The following is a 21,375-nucleotide window of genomic DNA, read 5'->3' as shown; positions in this document are numbered from 1 at the left end:
GGTCAACACCGAAATCAGATTGATTATATTCTTTGCAGCCAAAGATGGAGAAGCTCTATACAGTCAGCAAAAACAAGACCAGAAGCTGACTGTGGCTTAGATCATGAACTCCTTATTGCCAAATTCAGACTTAAGTTGAAGAAAGTAGGGAAAAACACTAGACCATTCAGGTATAACGTAAATCAAATCCCTAACAATTATACAGTGGAAGTGAGAAATAGATTTAAGGGACTAGATCTGATAGATAGAGTGCCTGATGAACTATGGACGGAGGTTTGTGACATTGTACAGGAGACAGGGAACAAGACCATCCCCATAGAAAAGAAGTAAGCCAGAAGGAAAAACACCAATACAGTATACTAACGCATATATATGGAATTTAGAAAGAGGGTAACAATAACCCTGTGTACAAGACAGCAAAAGAGACACTGATGTATAGAACAGTTTTATGGACTCTGTGGGAGAGGGAGAGGGTGGGAAGATTTGGGAGAATGGCATTGAAACATGTAAAATATCATGTATGAAATGAGATGCCAGTCCCGGTTCAATGCACGATACTGGATGCTTGGGGCTAGTGCACTGGGATGACCCAGAGGGATGGTATGGGGAGGGAGGAGGGAGGAGGGTTCAGGATGGGGAACACAGGTATACCTGTGGTGGATTCATTTTGATATTTGGCAAAACTAATACAATTATGTAAAGTTTAAAAAAAAAAAGAAAAGAAATGCAAAAAAGCAAAATGGCTGTCTGAGGAGGCCTTACAAATAGCTGAGAAAAGAAGTGAAAGGCAAAGGAGAAAAGGAAAGATATACCCATCTGAATGTGAGTTTCAAAGAATAGCAAGGAGATTTAAGAAAGCCTTCCTCAATGATCGGTGCAAAGAAATAGAGGAAGACAATAGAATGGGAAAGACTAGAGATCTCTTCAAGAAAATTAGAGATACCAAGGGAACATTTCATGCAAAGATGGGCTCAGTAAAGGACAGAAATGATATGAACCTAAGAAGAGGTGGCAAGAATACACAGAAGAACTGTATAAAAAAGATCTTCACATCCCAGATAATCATGATGGTGTGATCACCCACCGAGAGCCAGACATCTGGGAATGTGAAGTCAAGTAGGCACAAAGCTAGTGGAGGTGATGGAATTCCAGTTGAGCTATTTCAAATCCTGGAAGATGATGCTGTGAAAGTGCTGCACTCAATATGTCAGGAAATCTGGAAAACTCAGCAGTGGCCACAGGACTGGAAAAGGTCAGTTTTCATTCCAATCCCAAAGAAAGGCAATGCCAAGGAATGCTCAAACTACCGGACAATTGCACTCATCTCACACACTAGCAAAACAATGCTCAAAATTCTCCAAGCCAGGCTTCAACAATATGTGAATCATGAACTTCCAGATGTTCAAGCTGGTTTTAGAAAAGGCAGAGGAACCAGAGATTAAGTTGCCAACATCTGCTGGATCATTAAAAAGCAAGAGAGTTCCAGAAAAACATCTATTTCTGCTTTATTGACTGTGCCAAAGCCTTTGACTGTGGATCACAATAAACTGTGGAAAATCCTGAAAGAGATGGGAATACCAGACCACCTGACCTGCCTCTTGAGAAATCTGTATGCAGGCCAAGAAGCAGCAGTTAGAACTGGACATGGAACAACAGACTGGTTCCAAATAGGAAAAGGAGTATGTCAAGGCTGTATATTATCACCCTACTTATTTAATTTATATGCAGAATACATCATGAGAATCACTGGGCTGGATGAAGCAGAAACTGGAATCAAGTTTGCTGGGAGAAAAGTCAATAACCTAAGATATGCAGATGACACCACCCTTATGGCAGAAAGTGAAGAAGAACTAAAGGGCCTCTTGATTAAAATGAAAAAGGAGAATGAAAAAGTTGGCTTAAAGCTCAACATTCAGAAAGCAAAGATCATGGCATCCAGTCCCAGCACTTCATGGCAAGTAGATGGGGAAACAGTGGAAACAGTGGCAGACTTTATTTTTAGGGGCTCCAAAATCACTGCAGATGGTGGCTGAAGCCATGAAATTAAAAGATGCTTACTCCTTGGAAGAAAAGTTATGACCAACCTAGACAGCATATTATAAAGCAGAGACATTACTTTGCCAACAAAGGTCTGTCTAGTCAAGGCTGTGGTTTTTCCAGTAGTCACGTATGGATGTAAGAGTTGGACTATAAAGAAAGCTGAGCACTGAAGAACTGGTGATTTTGAATTGTGGTGTTGGAAAAGATTCTTGAGAGTCCCTTGGACTGCAAGGAGATCCAACCAGCCCATCCTAAAGGAAATCAGTCCTGAATGTTCACTGGAAGGACTGCTGTTGAAGGTGAAACTCCAATACTTTGGCCACTTGATGCGAAGAGCTGACTCACTGGAAAAGACCCTGATTCTGGGAAAGATTGAAGGCAAGAGGAAAAGGGGACAACAGAGGATGAGATGGCTGGATGGAATTACCGACTCAAGGGACATGAGTTTGAGTCAAGTCTGGGCGTTGGTGATGGACAGGGAGGCCTGGTGTGCTGCAGTCCATGGGGCTGTGAAGAGTCAGACGTGACTCAGCCACTGAACTCAAGTATCTCACGGTGGTTACAACAATTCCAAAAGATGAGAAAGGCACCATCCATCTAATATGACAGAGGAGGAAGCTGAGGCTCAGATTGAATGCCTTTCCTGAGGTCACTCAGCTAGTCAATTGACGGGTCTCCTGCCTGTGAATCCAGGACTCTTTCTGAGCTCCCCACGGCCTCTCCCATTGAAGAGAAGGCCAGCACCGCTCACCACATCCTGCTTCCTGCAGCAGGCAAATGTGGATTTCTTAAGAGCCTTAAAACCCAAAGGTACAATAGCCACACGAAGATTATACCACAGTGCTCTTGGCACACACGTCACCATCCTAGAAGTCCTTATTTTGTTGCTAAATGTACTCTTTGTACATGCTTATTGGGTGGAATACAGTATAAAAAGAATGTGGTTACATAAAGAACCAGCAACTCCAGTTTCTCTGGGTCCTTGCTAATCTCTTTCTTTCAGTGCCATGGAAAGTGGAATCTCAGGGCTGGCACAGGGTTGAGATAAAGCTATGCTGTCTTCCGCAACATGCCACTCCCACAGCTCTGCTGGTGAGGTTGTGCCCACAGGAAATGGGTTGTACAGAAGTATGAAAACAGCATGTGGGTGCCTGGTGAATTCCCGATCCCATTTTCTCCACTGGGAAACTGGTTCATACCAGCTCTGAGTCCTCAGGGAGTCTCTTTACATCTGCCTCCCATCCCTTCTGGGCTCAGCTGATTGGACTTCCTTGGGCTCTGCCGCCCTCTCCATGCCTGGACGTCCTGGAGTGATGCTTTGGCTTGAATAGACTGCTTTTCAGTGACTGTTCACCTGAGCTCTCTAACCTTGGGTAAATCATGCCTCACCTGGGCATCCTTCCCAGATGCCCAGAAACTCTGTCAGGCTGGCAACCCTGGTTTCAACAATATTAATAACAGGCAGGTGAAACAATCCGGTGAGCTCAGGAAGAAAGCTGACCTCAGTTCCATGACAGAATTTTGTTGGTTTCCCTAAGTTCTCACATGTAGTCAGATTATGAAATGATACTTTTCATTCTCAGCCACAGTTTACTAACTCATTTCCCTATTACTGAACATTTTGGTTATTTGTAAATGTCTTCTTATAGATAATATACCAATACATGTGTCCATTATGTCTTTATCCTGTTGAATTATTATTAATAATATATCTAATTTGGTATACATGTCAGGAGCCTGGGAATTCTTCAGCATTTTCTCACTAAGATTCTTTCCAACATCAAATCCACTAATATCCTCTATTCTCTTTCTCAGTTGTTTTGTTCCATGACTGTAATTCAATTCCTTATTATTTTCCTCAGGACTACTGTAACAGAATGCTCAGGTCTTTTCTCCTTAAAGAGATTCCTAACATCTAAAAAGACTTAAAAGTCACCACTTCAGAAATGATCAGTCTTGGTAATAGAGCAAATCCATAACTAAACCACAAGGCGAACTCAGAACCAAAGACCTGTGGTTGGCTGGTCTTCAAAAAACAGCAAATAGTTATTTTTTTCTCCCCCGGAGCTTGCCTTCCTGGACAGTGTCATAGGCCTAAGTCTAAGTGCTTAAGTACTTGTGAATATTTTCTGGTTTGGTTTTGTGGTTTTATTACTTCTGCATGTCACCACAAGAATGGTTTTAGAAATATTCAAATTGTGGGTGCTGGAGAAGACACTTGAGAGTCCTTTGAACTTCAAGGAGATCAAACCAGTCAATCCTAAAGGAAATCAACCCTGACTACTCATTGGAAGGAGTGATGCTGAAGCTGAATCTCCAATTCTTTGGCCACCTGATGTGAAGAACTGACTCCTTAGAAAAGACCTTGATGCTGGGAAAGATGGAAGGCAAAAGGAGAAGGGGGTGACAGAGGATGAGATGGTTAGATGGCATCATCAACTCAATGGACATGAATTTGAGCAAACTCCAGGAAATAGTGAAGGATAGGGAAGCCTGGCATGCTGTATTCCATGCAGTCACAAAGAGCTGACATGACTTAGTGATTGAACAAGTGCATAAATAATTTTTAAAAAGGAAATATAGCTACATTTATATAACAAGCTTTGTGACACAAGACAGGCACACTCAACATTGTCACAATAAAGAATCTTAGAATAAAATGCATAGAAATGAAGAAGCTAATCCAGTTAAAAACACTTCAGCATCTTACTTCAGAAGCATGAGCCCCTGAATATGTGCAAACTGTAGAAGAGGTAAAGTCCCGAGGAGTGAGTGAGTTAGTTGGAGTCTCTATATGTTACTTGGAAAGTAATTCAGTCAAACTGAATATTTCAACTCTTTTTGATTAGTAAATCATGTGAAGAAACACTCACGTGCTAAGGCATATTCTGGGATGACGATAATTTGTCTGCATGTTAACAGATACCACTATTAGAGGAAGTGGATGACTGTTGAAAGGGGCTGAGCTAGGGTTAAACACAACGTTTTCAAAGAAGTTGTGTCAAATCCCAGGTACCTACACTCGGTATTCACAAGGCCACTGTGGTTAGATGCTGTATCTGTTTTTAAGAGTATAACAACATTAGATGGGCCTCCCTGGTGGCTCAGTGATAAAGAACCCATATGCAAATATTGGAGACACAGGTTCGATTCCTGGGTCGGGAAGATCCCCTAGAGAAAGAAATGGCAACCCACTCCAATATTCTTGCCTGAGAAATCCCATGGACAGAGGAACCTGGTAGACTACAGTCCATGGGTCCACAAAGAGTTGGACATGACTTAGTGACTAAACAACAGCAACATTAGATAGATGCTATAAGATTTTTAGCACAGTAGCATAGCTGATAAAGGAACCTATAATTAATATCTCTCAAAAAATATATTAACGGCTGAATTTAAATGGTCACTACTTCTAACAACCTAACGGTGTTGAGGTGATGTATGATCACTTGAGAAGTACTTTATATTATTCTAAAGGAAGATGTTACACTTTTCTAAAAATCTCACTTCAAATCCATGTTTCTACAATACATTCTATTAGAGAAACATAAAAATAACAAGCAATACAGAGTTCAAATGAAACAAAACTGTAAAACAAATAAATAAACCATGCGTACTTTCTATGATTGGATAAAATATAACAGAAAATTTAGTGTCAAATAGGTACTCAACTCATCTTCAATACTGTTCAGGAACATAAGTATTCTCAACACAAATACAATAAAATCTATAAATACAGACTGTTAGTGTAATGTAAAGAGACTTGTATAAAATATTACTCCTTTGCAACTAATTATGAGAGAAAATAGGGAAATGTAAGTCCACAAGGGCTGGTAACTGTTGATACTGCCTTTTTTGATATTTAATTCTATTTGCTGAATGGCACTGAGCTTTTGATATCATACTGAAAATAGATTTTCCCCTTGATAAGAAAAATCTTCCCAAATAAATAAAACATAACCTCATTTTAAAAGAAAAAAAATCTCTAAAAAACAGTAAATTGCATGTAAATCAGTGAGTTTGTATATGTGTATGGTTAGAACATGCCCAACACAGAAGTAAACTCAAATGCCTTAAAGACTTAAACAGAAGACATGACCCCATACAACTCTTGGACGAGAACACAGGCAAAACCTTCTCTGACATAAATTGTACCAATGTTTTCTTTGGTTAGTCTCCCAAGGCAAAAGAAATAAAAGCAAAAATAAACAAATAGGACCTAATCAAGCATTTGCACAGCAAAGTAAGCCATCAGTTCAGTTCAGTCGCTCAGTCGTATCCGACTCTTTGCAACCCCATGAATCGCAGCACGCCAGGCCTCCCTGTCCATCACCAACTCCCGGAGTTCACTCAGACTCATGTCCATCGAGTCAGTGATGCCATCCAGCCATCTCATCCTCTGTCGTCCCCTTCTCCTCCTACCCCCAATCCCTCCCAGCATCAGAGTCTTTTCCAATGAGTCAACTCTTCACATGAGGTGGCCAAAGTACTGGAGTTTCAGCTTTAGCCAACATGAAAATACAACCTATAGAATGGGAGAAAATATTTGCAAACTATACAGCTGACAAGGGCTTAATTTCCAAAATATACAAAGAGCTCAGCTCAACAACAACAAAACAAACATCACAAGCAAGAAATAGGCATAAGACCTAAATAGTCACTTCTCCAAAGAAGACATACAGAATGGTCAATAGGCACATAAAGAGATGCTCCACACTGCTAATTATTAGAGAAGTGCCCATCAGAACTATAACGAGGTATCACTTCACACCAGTGAGAATGGTTATCATCAAGAAGTCTTCAAAAATAAATGCTGGAGAGGGTGTGGAGTAAAGAGAAGCCTCCTACACTGTTGGTGGGAATGTCAGCTGGTACAGCAGCCACTTTGGAGAACCATCCGGAGGTTTCTTAAAGAACTAAAAACAGAGCTACCATATGATCTAGCAATTCCATTCCTGGACATATATCCAGGAAAAAACCCTCTAATTTGAAAAGATACATGCACCCCAATATTCATGACAGCATTATTTGCAATAGTGAAACATGGAAGCAACTTAAGTGTCCACTGACAGATATATGGATAAACAAGATGTGGTGTGTGTGTGTATATATATATATATAATATACACATATATATTACTCATCCATAAAACACAATGGAATATTACTCATCCATTAAAAGGAATGAAATAAGGTTATTTGCAGTAACATGGATGGACCTAGAGATTATCATACTCAGTGAAGTCAGATAAAGACAAATACCATATGGTATCATTTATATGTGGAATCTAAAAAAAATTATACAAATGAACTTATTTACAAAACAGAAATAGACTCACAGATAGAACATATGAGTAACAAAGGGGAAAGGGCAGGAGGGATAGATTAGGAGTTTGGGATTAACAGATAGAGACTACTATATATAAAATAAATAACTATAAGGACCTACTATATAGCAGTATGTGTATGTGTTTAATTATATATATAAATATATATAATATACATATACATAATAAACATATTATATATATATTCACTGAATCACTTTGCTGCTGCTGCTGCTGCTAAGTCGCTTCAGTAGTGTCTGACTCTGTGCAACCCCATAGATGGCAGCCCACCAGGCCCCGCTGTCTCTGGGATTGTCCAGGCAAGAACACTGGAGTGGGTTGCCATTTCCTTCTCCAATGCGTGAAAGTGAAAAGTGAAAGTGAAGTCGCTCAGTGGTGTCAGACTCTTAGCGACCCCATGGACTGTAGCCCCCCAGGCTCCTCTGTCCATGGGATTTTCCAGGCAAGAGTACTGGAGTGGGGGAATAACTTTGCTATACACCTGAATAAGTCTGTCACTTAACACAGTGAAGGGAATCACATTTAGGAACTTCAGCCACAGGAAAACACCCCCATGTTCTGCCGGTGCCAGCCGGCAAAGTCATCAGGTCCCGAGAACGTGCACGGTGGGGCTAAGAAAGAAACGAAAGCGAGAGACTACAAAGATGGGGTCGAGAGGTTCAGACACGTCACCACGAAGGGACGCAGTCTGACACCAACTTTATTCAGCATCTCATATTTATACAGAAGAGTGTGAGAAAGACAGTTAACTTTTTTTCTTGGTTGGCCTATACATCTTACAAACAGTCACAAGAAATCTTGAGAGCATGGGAATGGCTCCCTGTTATTATTTCTTACACCAGATAACATTTCTCTGTGCGTGAGAAGTTTGCACAGAACTCCAGGTGCCTGCAGTAAATAAGCGCCTAATCTCTGGGGTGGCGGGACAGAGAGCTATGTTTGCAAGCAAACCCTCAAGGACTGAGGCAGCTCCAGAGCTGTGTCCTTCGGACAAAGGACCCCGTTCTCACGGGCAGCTCCCCGCAATGTTCCAGGACTCCACTGATGAAGCAGAAGCAAAGACAAAAAAGTGGAGCAAGAGTGGTCTCCTGTGAAGCAGATATGAACTTGAACCATGGCTTGGCTGTGTGACTTTGCTTAGTTAAGGTGTTCTCAGGGCCCCTCACCTGATAAGTGCATCAGTGAGGGATGCTGTTTGGATTAAATTATCAAAACAACAGTCACTGAAACACAGAAGTCAGAGGAAGCAGCCCGGGGCTGGTCCAGGGATTCTGTCTTTCTGCCTTGCCACCCTTAGCTGGCCCTCTCTTCCTCAAGGTGCTAACTCGGCTCCTTGACCTCCAAAAATTAGAGGACGAAATGGCAACCCACTCCAGTAGTTTTGCCTGGAACGTCCCACGGACAGTGGAGCCTAGCAGCCTACAGCCCACGGGGTCACAAAGAGTTAGACATGCCTGAGCACGTGTGCGTGTGCACACACAAACACACACACGCCTCCGAACATGTTGCCTTTAAGAAAGAAAGGGGGAAGGCACAGGGGAAAAGGTTCAGGCTGTTGAATTTAAACAGGGTTTCTCAGGAAATATTAACCACTGCTTACATTCCACTGAATACAAGTATATCACATGGACACCCTGAGCTACGAGAAAGCATGAAAACAGCATGGCATAGCAGGGTCTCGCAAGAGCAACCGTGCTCCCTTGAGGACATAGAAAGAAGACAGCAGACACCTCTGACTTGTGTTCCTCAACCTTCTGGATTACTCTATAACTCAACTTTCTCCTGTGTTTCACCATTACTTCTATATTTTGACTTTACACATTGAATGACCAGGCAATATCACAATTTCAAATCATATCCCCTTTCCCATAAAGATTGGTGACTCAATGCTTCTTTGAGATTCTCCAAGTGAAGTGTGTTAGGGCAGTATCAAGGACCATTATTATGACCATGAAGCTTTTGTGTCAATTTTACAGATTTTTCTCTTTTTTAAAAAATGGGTTTGTGTTAAATAATAAGAAAATAACAATCACCAAGCAGGATGAAACACTGCTCAACTGTAGTGTTCACATCCAGCCTGGGCTGAGGTGACATGGCTCACAGACTCCAGTATGCTCCACTGACAGATTAGTGTGGAAGAGGATGGATTCCACCACCTCTTCCTTCTGCGCCAGCTGTGGGAAGGCACGAGCCCTGGTGAGAAAGTAGCTTTTTGTTGTTGTTTAGTCACTAAGTTGTGTCCAACTCTTATGAAACCCCATGGACAGTAGCCCCCCAGGCTCCTCTGTTCATGGGATTTCCCAAGCAAGAACACTGGAGTGGGTTGCTATTCCCTTCTCCAGGGGATCTTTCTGACCTAGAGATTGAACCCGTGTCTCCTGAACTGGCAGGCGGATTCTTTTCCGCTGAGCCACCTGGGACACAGAGAAAGTAGTTTAGGTACCATTATTACTCCTCATCCTTTCTGGTTCCCCCTTCCACCCTGACGCTCCATCTTTTAGCCTTGAATGAAGAAGGGGCCAGATCAGGCACCCCAGAAAATCTGAGGATGTTTTATTTTTTCATTTTTTTCTGAGGATGTTTTAGAAGGACAGAAAGTCAAAGGAGGCTTGAAGAGGGATCATGCCCAGGATCTCTGCAGAGTTGGAGAAGACTTGTCAGAAACCACAATGCTTGACTTCATAGTGACCTCTGCCTGAGAACCTGCAATAAAGGCAAAGCTCTTGTCTGAACCACAGTCATCCACCCCCTTCAAATTGTATCGTGTTATTTTTAGTTTAACCATAGTCTTTGAGGCGATGGTTTCCCGAAGTTATTTCTAGCTCTAACTAAGAGAGTTTAGGGTTGGAAAAGTCAGACCTCCTCTATCCTCACTGATTTTCTTTCAGATATCATTATGGGATTAACAGAGAATGCCTCTAAAAAGATTACACCTACGAGACAGAAGGCAACAAAAGGAAATCATGAATCACACCAGGGGCCTATTTGAGACACTCTCCTCCGGGAAATTTTAATTCTCATTTAGAATGCAGGAGTCTGAGTCCTGTATTCTATGGGAAAAAAAAAATCAGTTTTTAATATGAAGTTAATTAAACTGTGAAAACTGAAGAATCTATTTTCATACAAGGTCACCTCTGACTAGGTACTAACATCAAATAAGCCATTAGGAAAATATGTCCTGTTCACAGTTTGATGCTGAAGCCTGCGCATAGTCCACTGGAGGATCTGTTCTGAGCTCCTCATGTGTTCACTCACTCAAATTCATTCCATGAACATTCTTGAGTATCTACTCTTTAAGGGGACAATCCCTGATGCTGGTTTCTTCTGCAGCCCAGAGATGGAACATGGAAGCCCTCCAGGGCGTAATGTCCACTTTAGTTGCTAGAGTGGCTGAAGAACAGGGTGGTGGCTGGCATGGCCGGCCTGAGGTCACAATTGCCTCTGAGCAGATTCTAGGTCTCTTGATGAATGGGTTCAGTGAATCGTTGCCAGAGAGCTTCTTTCCAATGTCAATCCCAAATGAATGTGACATTGTGCCTTCTTTCTGTCTTTATGGCTGCTAGATTCCATGAAGCTCAAAGTGAGAAAATTGTAGAAAACCACTCTTTATCACAGCACCAAATTTTCACATTAAGCATCAACAATGTTTTCCTTTGTCAAGTGACGTACACGTCACTTCAAGAATGTTTGGTGCTCAAACTGACAAAGTCCTCCTTTTATTTCAGGAAAAATACAGCATGGAGAGGGTAGGGGTGTTTTTTTCCTTGGAAATGGCTTTGCTTATTATTTTCGAGTTGGTGGCATTATTGATTTATCCATCCATGACTTAAATATAACCATTTTGGCTTAATTATTTTAACTTTGGGAAATGAGCATCACATGATATAAGCTCATACCCAAACTGACTTAATTTATGAAAGTGGCTATAGAACAAAGATTGTCAAATGACAGCCATGGGCCAAATCTAGTCTGTTGCCTGTTTCTGCATAGCTTATAAGCCAAGACAGGTTTGCACTTCATAAAAATGAGCAGGACCTTCATTTAAGGATTGATATTGTGCTACCAAAGGATTATGAAGGAAGTAGGACTGGGCAGAGGGAGAAACTGAACTCTATTAATACTATCTTCTGCAAGGATGACTCTGAGGTTTTTTTGAGCTGGGATATGTTGCTGTGAATGTGAGCTGACCTCAGAAGGTGGTACAACTTTGAGCAGGACAGCTTTCTCAGCTAAGGCAATCCTTGAAGAGGGATGATGATGATTTCAAAATCCTCTTCTGTCAGCCCTCTTACCAGACTGGCCCATGGCCTTCCTCAAAAGTCAGCCCAGAACAGTTCTGATGCCTTTTTTCCAGCTCTGTCCTGAAGTTCCCTGGCTTCATAACCTGGGAAGGCTTCCCTGTCCTTCGCCCTCTCTCGGAGTTTGCTCAAACTCATGTTGATTGAGTCAATGATGTCATCTCTCCATGTCATCTCCTGAACCCATTCCCCTCCTGCTTTCAATCTTTCCCAGCATCAGGGTCTTTTCCAATAAGTCGGCTCTTGCCATCAGCTGGCCAAAGTACTGGAGCTTCAGCATCAGTTCTTCCAATGAATATTCAGGATTTATCTCCTTTAGGATTGACTGGTTTGATCTTCTTGCAGTCCAAGGGACTCTCAAGAGTCTCTTCCAGCACCACAGTTCAAAAGCATCAATTCTCCAGCACTCAGCCTTCTTTATGAAGTCCAACTTTCACATCCATATATGACTACTGGAAAAACCATAGCTTTGACTATATAAACCTTTGTCAGCAAAATAATGTCTCTGCTTTTTAACAGATTTTCTAGTTTTGTCATAGCTTTTCTTCCAAGGAGCAAGCATCTTTCAATTTCATGACTGCAGTCACCATACAGTCATTTTGGAACCCAAGAAAATAAAGTCTGTCACTGTTTCCATTTTTAAGCCATCAATTTACCGTGAAGTAATGGGATTGGATGCCATGATCTTAGTTTTTCAAATCTTGTGTTCTAAGCTGGCTTTTTCACTCTCTTCTTTCACCTTCATCAAGAGGCTTTTTAGTTCCTCTTCACTTTCTGTCATTAGGGTGGTGTCATCTGCGTATCTCAGGTTATAGATACTTCTCTTGGCAATCTTGATTCCAGCTTGTGCTTCATCCTGCTTGGCATTTCACATGATTGTATTCTGCATATAAGTTAAATAAGCAGGGTGACAATATATAGCCTTGACATACTCCTTTTCCAATTTTGAACCAGTCCATTTTTCAATGTCTGTTTCTAACTGTTGCTTCTTGACTTGCATACAGGTTTCTCAGGAGGTAGGTAAGGTGGTCTTGTATTTCCATCTCTAAGAATTTTCCACAGTTTGTTGTGATCCACACAGTCAAAGGCTTTAGTGTAGGCAATAAGCAGATGATTTTCTGGAATTCCCTTGCTTTTACTATGGCCCAACAGATGTTGGCAAGTTGTTCTCTGGTTTCTCTGCCTTTTCTAAATCCAGCTTGTACATCAGAAGTTCTTGGTTCACATACTGTTGAAGCCTAGCTTGAAGGATTTTGAGCCTTGTGAGCATGTGAAATGAGTGCAGTTGTGGAGTAATTTGAACATTCTTTGGCATTGTCCTTCTTTGGGATCGGAATGAAAACTGACCTTTTCCAGTCCTGTGGCCACTGCTGAGTTTTCCAAATTTGTTGGCATATTGAGTGCAGCAATTTCATAGCATCACCTTTTAGGATTTGAAATAGCTCAACTGGGATTCTATCACCTTGACTAGCTTTGTTTGCAGTGATGCTTCCTAAGGCCCACTTGACATCACACTTCAGGATGTCTGGCTCTAAATTAGTGGTCACACCATTGTGGTTATCTGGGTCATTAAGACCTTTTTTTGTACATATATACATATATATAAATATACATATATATAGAAGCATATATAAATATATATTTGTATATATAAGTAAGTCACTTTGCTATACAGTACAAACTAACACAACATTGTAAATCAACTATGCTTCAATAAGAAAAATCAAACTAATTTTAAAATGTGAAAAAGACCCAGCAATCCCATTGTTGGGCATATACACCAAGGAAACCAGAATTGAAAGAGATGAACATTGTACCCCAATGTTCATTGCAGCACTGTTTATAATAGCCAGGTCATGGAAGCAACCTAGATGTCCATCAGCAGATGAATGGATAAGAAAGCTGTGGTACATATACACAATGGAGTATTACTCAGCCATTAAAAAGAATACATTTGAATCAGTTCTAATGAGGTGGATGAAACTGGAGCCTATTATACAGAGTGAAGTAAGCCAGAAAGAAAAACACCAATATAGTATACTAATGCATATATATGGAATTTAGAAAGATGGTAACGATAACCCTGTATACGAGACAGCAAAAGAGACACAGATGTATAGAACAGTCTTTTGGACTCTATGGGAGAGGGAGAGGGTGGGATGATTTGGGAGAATGGCATTGAAACATGTATAATATCATATATGAAACAAATTGCCAGTCCAGGTTCGATGCATGATACAGGATGCTTGGGGCTGGTGCACTGGGATGACCCAGAGGGATGGTATGGGGAGGGAGGTGGGAGGAGGGTGCAGGATGGGGAACACGTGTACACCTGTGGCAGATTCATGTTGATGTGTGGCAAAACCAATACAATATTGTAAAGTAATTAGCCTCCAATTAAAATAAATAAATTTATATTAAAAAATGTGAAAAAGAGAAGTGACTGTCAATCTCAGGAGTGGAAGGGTCAAAATGAGAACAGATCGTCTATGGGCCGAGTGTAGGCCCTCATGTGCTTCCTTGGTAGTGGCGAGTTCTCCACCCTCTGCAGGGGGCTGTGTTAATATCTAACCCTTAACCTACTGGGTAAGGTCATGTTGTAGCAGGAAGGGGAAGTCTGGGCTCCCTTTTAAAGCTGACCACCACTCTCTCCCCATTAACATTAAATCTCTTTGATTAACCCTATGATGTCTACCCTTAATCTTTTCTGCTAAGGTAAGCATCTTTTCTCATGCGTTGGCCACTTTTTCCTCTCCTACATAACTCACTTCAGAGTTCATCTCAGCTGGTAAGGTGGTCAAGGTCAAGGTTACTCCCACACTAATACTGGATTATCTGCCCTCACCTCCCAGCCTCCTGGAGTTTGTGCTGTAAATTTACAAAGATAGAGAGATGATGAGAGTCTCTCACCCTCAGGGATGGTGCTCTGTGTAATAAGTGATCAGTAAATATGGAACCACTACAACAAATACGATTTCACAGAAGGATGAATGACTCACCAACACATCATGAATAAAGTGATCCACAAAGGTGAACCAGAGATCATGGTTCACAACATTCTCTAACAACATCTAGTTATGTGTTGTGGTTGTTATTGATTTCTTTCATTTATTTTATCTTTTTAAAAATCTAGAGCACCCCCCTCACTGGAACATAGGTTTCAACATCAATTTCATCTAGAAAATTTTCTAGATGTGTACTATAGTTGCTTGTGCTTCTAGTTATTCTTTAGTAACAAAAATCTAACATTTCATAGTAGTTTCTGATTATTCTGTTTTTGTAGAAGAAATTACTGCATCTGGGTGGATAAAGAGTTAATAAAATAAAAAAAGAGGGTTGATTTGTATCTGTGTATATTTATGGCTCCTCTGTAAAGGAAATTACTCCTCTTGCAGTGATGTAAACCCTTAGCAGAAAATGAAGGGGAAATGAAGCCAATTTTCAGGAAAAGGTTCAGCAAGTTTAGTGCTTGAATTGAGACCAAGTATCATTTAAACACAACTGTCTCAAACACTTAATAAAATGGGATCAAAATACATAGGAAAAAATACTGAATTATTATTTGCCCTAATTTGAAAATATTAAAAATCAATCAAAGTTTGATGCTTCAAAACACACAAAATAACATTTATCTCCAGGTTTCCCCTTATTTATAGTGATTATTTGTTGGATAATTAATCCTTTCCTTTAGAGGAAAAGCCCTTGAAGTCAGGAACTGTGTATTCTTTATTGTTTTTTTCCCTGCAATAAGAACAGTCCCTGGCACTCAGGGCTTAATAAGTGGAGAAATTTTTCGATATCACGTTCCTATCAGTGAGGGTATTGACCCCGAACTAAAGTTTTATTGTGATAATTTTGATGTATTCTCTTCACATTAAAACACACACATCGACTTCCCTGGTCCTTCAGTGGGTAAGACTCCGTGCTCTCAATGCCGGGTGCCCAGGTTTGATCCCTGGTCAGGGAACTAGATCCCATATGCCACAACTAAGAGTTTGAATGCTGCAGCAAAGATCAAAGATCCCACTGCAACTAAGACCTGGCACAGGTAGTAGGTAGGCAGGTAAATAAATAATTTTTAAAAACCCACAGACAGAAATGTAGTAAGGTATTCTTCTCTCTCCCTATAATGAATCCATTATTTCAAGTTTTTATAGATCCTGTGTTTCTCTTTGATCTCCAGCATCTCATGAAATCTATCCTCACAGAATTTTATATCAATGTTTTATACCTTACTGTTAGTCATTTGTTTTGCCTTCTGTGACTCAGTGAGAAGAGATAGCATTTTCATTTTTAACCTTGTTGCAGACGATAAAACCAAAGTTCCTTTTCCTAACAGGAGCAAACAAGAGTAGTAAGTAAACCTGGAGTGATTTTCGTATCATGCAGGTAACTGCTCCCTGTGTTTTTCCAAAAGGCTGTGTTTAGACCTTGGAACATCTATGCAAACAGTCAAAGGTAAGTAAGTTGCCTGAAGACAGGCTCGAAAAGTTAACTGATGGAAAAGTGAAAAGAAATTTTGGATACAGAGTTATAACTTTGAAAGAAACCTATCATTTACACTTATTATAAACCACATTGTAATATCCATCCACATTGTATCCATCAGAAACACTGGGCTGGTTGAAGCACAAGCTGGAATCAAGATTTCTGGGAGAAATAGCAATAACCTCAGTATGCAGATGACACCACCCCAATGGCAGAAAGTGAAGAACTAAAGAGCCTCTTGATAAAAGTGAAAGAGGAGAATGAAAAACTTGGCTTAAAGCTCAACATTCAGAAAACAAAGATATGGCATCTGGTCCCATCAGTTCAGTTCAGTTGCTCAGTCATTTCTGACTCTTTGCGACCCCATGAACTGCAGCATGCGAGGCCTCCCTGTCCACCACCAACTGCCAGAGTCCACCCAAACCCATGTCCATTGTGTCAGTGATGCCATCCAACCATCTCATCCTCTGTCGTCCCCTTCTCCTCCTGCCCTCAATCTTTCCCAGCATCAGGGTTTTTTCCAATGAGTCAGTTCTTTGCATCAGGTGGCCAAAGTATTGGAGTTTCAGTTTCAACATCAGTCCTTCCAATGAACACCCAGGACTGATATCCTTTAGGATGAACTGGTTGGATCTCCTTGCAGTCCAAGGGACTTTCAAGAGTCTTCTCCAACACCACATTTCCAAAGCATCAATTCTTCAGTGCTCAGCTTTCTTTATAGTCCAACTCTCACATCCATACATGACCACTGAAAAACCATAGCCTTGATTAGACAGACCTTTGTTCACAAAGTAATGCCTCTGCTTTTTAATATGCTGTCTGCTGCTGCTAAGTCGCTTCAGTCGTGTCTGACTCTGTGTGACCCCATAGACAGCAGCCCATCAGGCTCCCTCGTCCCTGGGATTCTTGAGGCAAGAACACTGGAGTGGGTTGCCATTTCCTTTTCCAATGCATGAAAGTGAAAAGTGAAAGTGAAGTCACTAGGTTGGTCATAACTTTCCTTCCAAGGAGCAAGCATCTTTTAATTTCATGGCTGCAATCACCATCTGCAATGAATTTGGAGCCCAGAAAAATAAAATCTGACACTGTTTCCACTGTTTCCCCATCTATTTCCCATGAAGTGATGGGACCAGATGCCATGATCTTCGTTTTCTGAATGTTGAGCTTTAAGCCAACTTTTTCACTCTCCTCTTTCACTTTCATCAAGAGGCTCTTTAGTTCTTCTTCACTTTCTGCCATAAGGGTGGTGTCATCTGCATATCTGAGGCTATTGATATTTCTCCTGGCAATCTTGATTCCAGCTTGAGCTTCTTCCAGTCCAGCGTTTCTCATGATGTACTCTGCATATAAGTTAAATAAGCAGGGTGACAATATACAGCCTTGACGTACTCCTTTTCCTATTTGGAACCAGTCTGTTGTTCCATATCCAGTTCTAACTGTTGCTTCCTGACCTGCATACAGGTTTCTCAAGATGAAAGTGAAAGAGGAGAATGAAAAAGTTGGCTTAAAGCTCAGCATTCAGAAAAGAAGATGATGGCATCCGGTCCCATCACTTCATGGGAAATAGGTGGGGAAACAGTATCAGACTTTATCTTTTGGGGCTCCAAAATCACTGCAGATGGTGATTGCAGCCATGAAGTTAAAAGACGCTTACTCCTTGGAAGGAAAGTTATGACCAACCTAGATAGCATATTCAAAAGCAGAGACATTACTTTGCCAACAAAGGTCTGTCTAGTCAAGGCCATGGTTTTTCCAGTAGTCATGTATGGATGCAAGAGTTGGATTATAAAGAAAGCAAGCACCGAAGAATTGATGCTTTTGAACTGTGGTGTTGGAGAAGACTCTTGAGAGTCCCTCGGACTGCAAGGGGATCCAACCAGTCCATCTTAAAGGAGATCAGTTCTGAATGTTCCTTGGAAGGACTGATGTTGAAGCTGAAACTCCAATACTTTGGCTACCTGATGCGAAGAGCTGACTCATTTGAAAAGACCCTGATATGGGAAAGACTGAAGGCAGGAGGAGAAGGGGACGATAGAGAATGAGATGGTTGGATGGCATCACCAACTCAATTGAGATGAGTTTGAGTAAACTCCGGGAGTTGGTGATGGACAGGGAAGCCTGGCATGCTGCAGTCCATTGGTTGCAGAGTCAGATAGTACTGAGTGACTGAACTGAACTGATTATCCATCTTAATGTTCACAAGTGTCTTAATCCAACCAATGGGCCCTTATTATTTTGTGTTAAGAGGAACACATCTGAGTTTACAGTTATGTGACTTTTGACTGACCACACATACAATAAATTAAAAAATCAGGGGAGACTTCCCTAGCAGCCATTAAGACTCTACTTCCATTGCAAAGTCTAATCCCTGGTCAGAAAACTAAGATCCCACGTGCTATGTGGCGTGGCCAAACAATACATAAAATTTTAAGAAAAGTTTAGTGTTTCAGCTTCAGCTTTAGATGTTTCACTTCAAAGCTCATGGTTTTAATTATTACACAATCTCCCATTAAGAAATTTTGATGCTAATTAAAAATCTGGCCTAAAAGTCAATTCTTACAACAGGCTGTAATTCACAGCACTTTTCTGAAATGACTTTCATACAGAAATGTGTGCTGACAGCCATGCCTCAGCTCAAGAAGCTATGCTTGAATCATTAGTTACTCTGTCATGTCCAACTCTTTGCAACCCCACGGACTGTAATCCACCAGGCTCCTCTGTCCATGGGATTTCCTAGGCAAGAACACTGAAGTGGGTAACTATTCCCTTCTCCAGGGGATCTTCCCAACCCAGGGATCAAACCCGTCTCCTGCATTCCAGGCAGATTCCTTACCACCTGAACCACCAGGGAAATCCACTTTTGAATTAGACACTTACTCAACCTGGCTGCTGGAGAAGGCACTGGCAACCCACTCCGGTACTCTTGCCTGGAAAATCCCTTGGACGGAGGAGCCTGGAAGGCTGCAGTCCATGGGGTCGCTGAGGGTCGGACACGACTGAGCAACTTCACTTTCACTTTTCATTTTCATGCATTGGAGAAGGAAATGGCAACCCAATCCAGTGTTCGTGCCTGGAGAATCTCAGGGATGGGGAAGCCTGGTGGGCTGCCATCTATGGGGTCGCACAGAGTCGGACACGACTGAAGCGACTTAGCAGCAGCGGCAGCAACCTGGCTGCTCACAGACCAGTGCTCTCTGGATCCTGCCCAAAGTACCTTCTTTGTCAGAGTTTTGCCTCTTTTGTATGATCTGCCTTCCTCAGTAATAGACCCTCTCTCTCAACCAACTTGTCTCTGGAAAAATAGTGATCTTGTCCCACAGAAGCAAGAGAAAAATCCAGGGTTTTGACAATAATACCAGGGTTGAGTCATAGGAAATACTGTCCATGTTAGGATAACCCTTCTCTAGGAGTTAGGATCCAATGTTTTCCCATATTCTTTAACACTTTTCTTTCAAATTAGATCTGTCTGAAGAAAGGAAGATTTATCTCTTAGGAAGAAAGATGCTAACAGGTTATTAAATTAGAAAACCAAACCTATTTAATTTGAAGCACGAAGACTGGGTTTAGATATTCAGACCTAGAGCAAATCACTTAGATTCTCTTGGTCTTGACTTCTTTTTCTGCAATGAAGAAGCAATAAAGTCTCCTTCTCAATGTGGCTCAAGGCTGGAATGAAATAATATACCTGAAGATTTTTTTTTAAACTTTAAAGAGCTAAGCAAACACATTACCACTGCAGATAAAAAGCTTTATTGGTATATTATTCCCAGTGATACTTTACAAATGTACTCCAACATGTTCCGTTCTAGGAAAGTAACAGATATTGTGAATTCTTGACAATTGTTTCTTAATCTGTTCATAGTTGAGCAGGATGTGGGTGTGTTCTAGAGAACACTTTATTTTTCCACAATTTCCACATTTGGAAAAACTGCAAAAGAGTTATGGAAAACTGGAGGGGCTCACATGCTGAGTTTTAAACTAAACTGTCTGACAAAAAAATGAAATAAATGTAAACCAGTTGTCAGGTTGCACTGTTCAAACAGAAATTAAGATGTTCCTTCTTAAAAGCGAGAGTGAACACTGACTCATGAAGACAACAGCTCTATATATTTACCGCAATCTTGTTAGTTGAAACATTTTCTTAATAGTTCATAAGCACTAATTATTTGCAGTGTCTTATGCATTTGGTTTATTAATAGTTTATCCTGGACTCCCGGTCCTGCCACCTGGAGCTGGTGCAGGTGTGAGGGGCCGCGTCTCGCCGCTGCCCACCAGCCGGGCATGGTGTTGGGCGCCAGGCCCACCTTGCCTGTCTTGGGGTGCCCAGGAAAAAGGAGGCAGTGATGCTGATGCTGGCAAGCAAGCTGAAGCGGGATGACGGTCTCAAAGAGTCCCAGGCGTCAGCCACAGCCTCTGACTGCGCTTGGCAGGTGTCCGTGAGGGACAGGCTGCTTGTGAAAGAGGTTGTAGAACTTGAAGCCAATTTACCTTGAACATGTAAAGTGCATGTTCCTGACCCAAACAAGCTTCATTGTTTTCAGCCAACTGTCACCCCCAGATGAGGGTTACTACCAGGGTGGAAAAATTCAGTTTGAAACTGAAGCTCCTGATGCATGCAACATGGTGCCTCCCAAAGCGGAAATGCTTGCCCGGGACCTGGAACCCCAACATCACAGAGACGGGCGAAGATATGTCTCAGGTGACTGAAAGAACATTCGATCGATAGCACCGGCTGGGCCCCCATGAGGACATTGAAGGCTGTTGTTTGGGGATTAAACTCTTTGTTTACTGATCTGTAGAATTTTGATGATCCACTGACTATCCAAGCTGCGGGACATCATTTGCGGGACAAGGAGGACTTCCGGCATCAAGTGGAAGACTTCATTAAGTGCTGCGCCAGATTATACGAGGAGAGGACTGCAGGGCCCTGGGCTGTGGCTGAGAAGATTGCCTCCACCTGAAACCAGAGGGAGCCTCTCCCCAGTCCTCAGCTCCCCTCAGTCCTGCTGGGTCGTCTGAGTCCCATGACCACGTTGTTCTGAGGAAGAACCTCTTCACGACTGCCCATTGTAGCCAGAGAGTTCCACATAAATGCAGCCAGAACATGTGTCCGGGGTTCTACTGTTTACCTTAACGTGTTTACTTTCTTTGAAACCGGACTGTATAGGCTGTTGATGGGAATGAACTCAGTGTCGAGGCTA

At 41.6% G+C, this 21,375-nt stretch overlaps 1 pseudogene; it reads left to right on the top strand.

Annotated features, from left to right (window-relative positions):
• The first annotated feature begins 20,517 nt into the window (after nt 1–20,517).
• On the top strand, nt 20,518–21,135 carry LOC109563475 (NEDD8-conjugating enzyme UBE2F pseudogene; annotated as a pseudogene).
• Nucleotides 21,136–21,375: the final 240 nt, after the last annotated feature.

The sequence above is a fragment of the Bos indicus genome, chromosome 9 (assembly GCF_029378745.1).
Source record: "Bos indicus isolate NIAB-ARS_2022 breed Sahiwal x Tharparkar chromosome 9, NIAB-ARS_B.indTharparkar_mat_pri_1.0, whole genome shotgun sequence".
Classification (NCBI taxonomy): domain Eukaryota; kingdom Metazoa; phylum Chordata; class Mammalia; order Artiodactyla; family Bovidae; genus Bos; species Bos indicus.
Note: the sequence above shows the minus strand (reverse complement) of the source record. Positions and strands in the feature narration are given on the sequence as shown.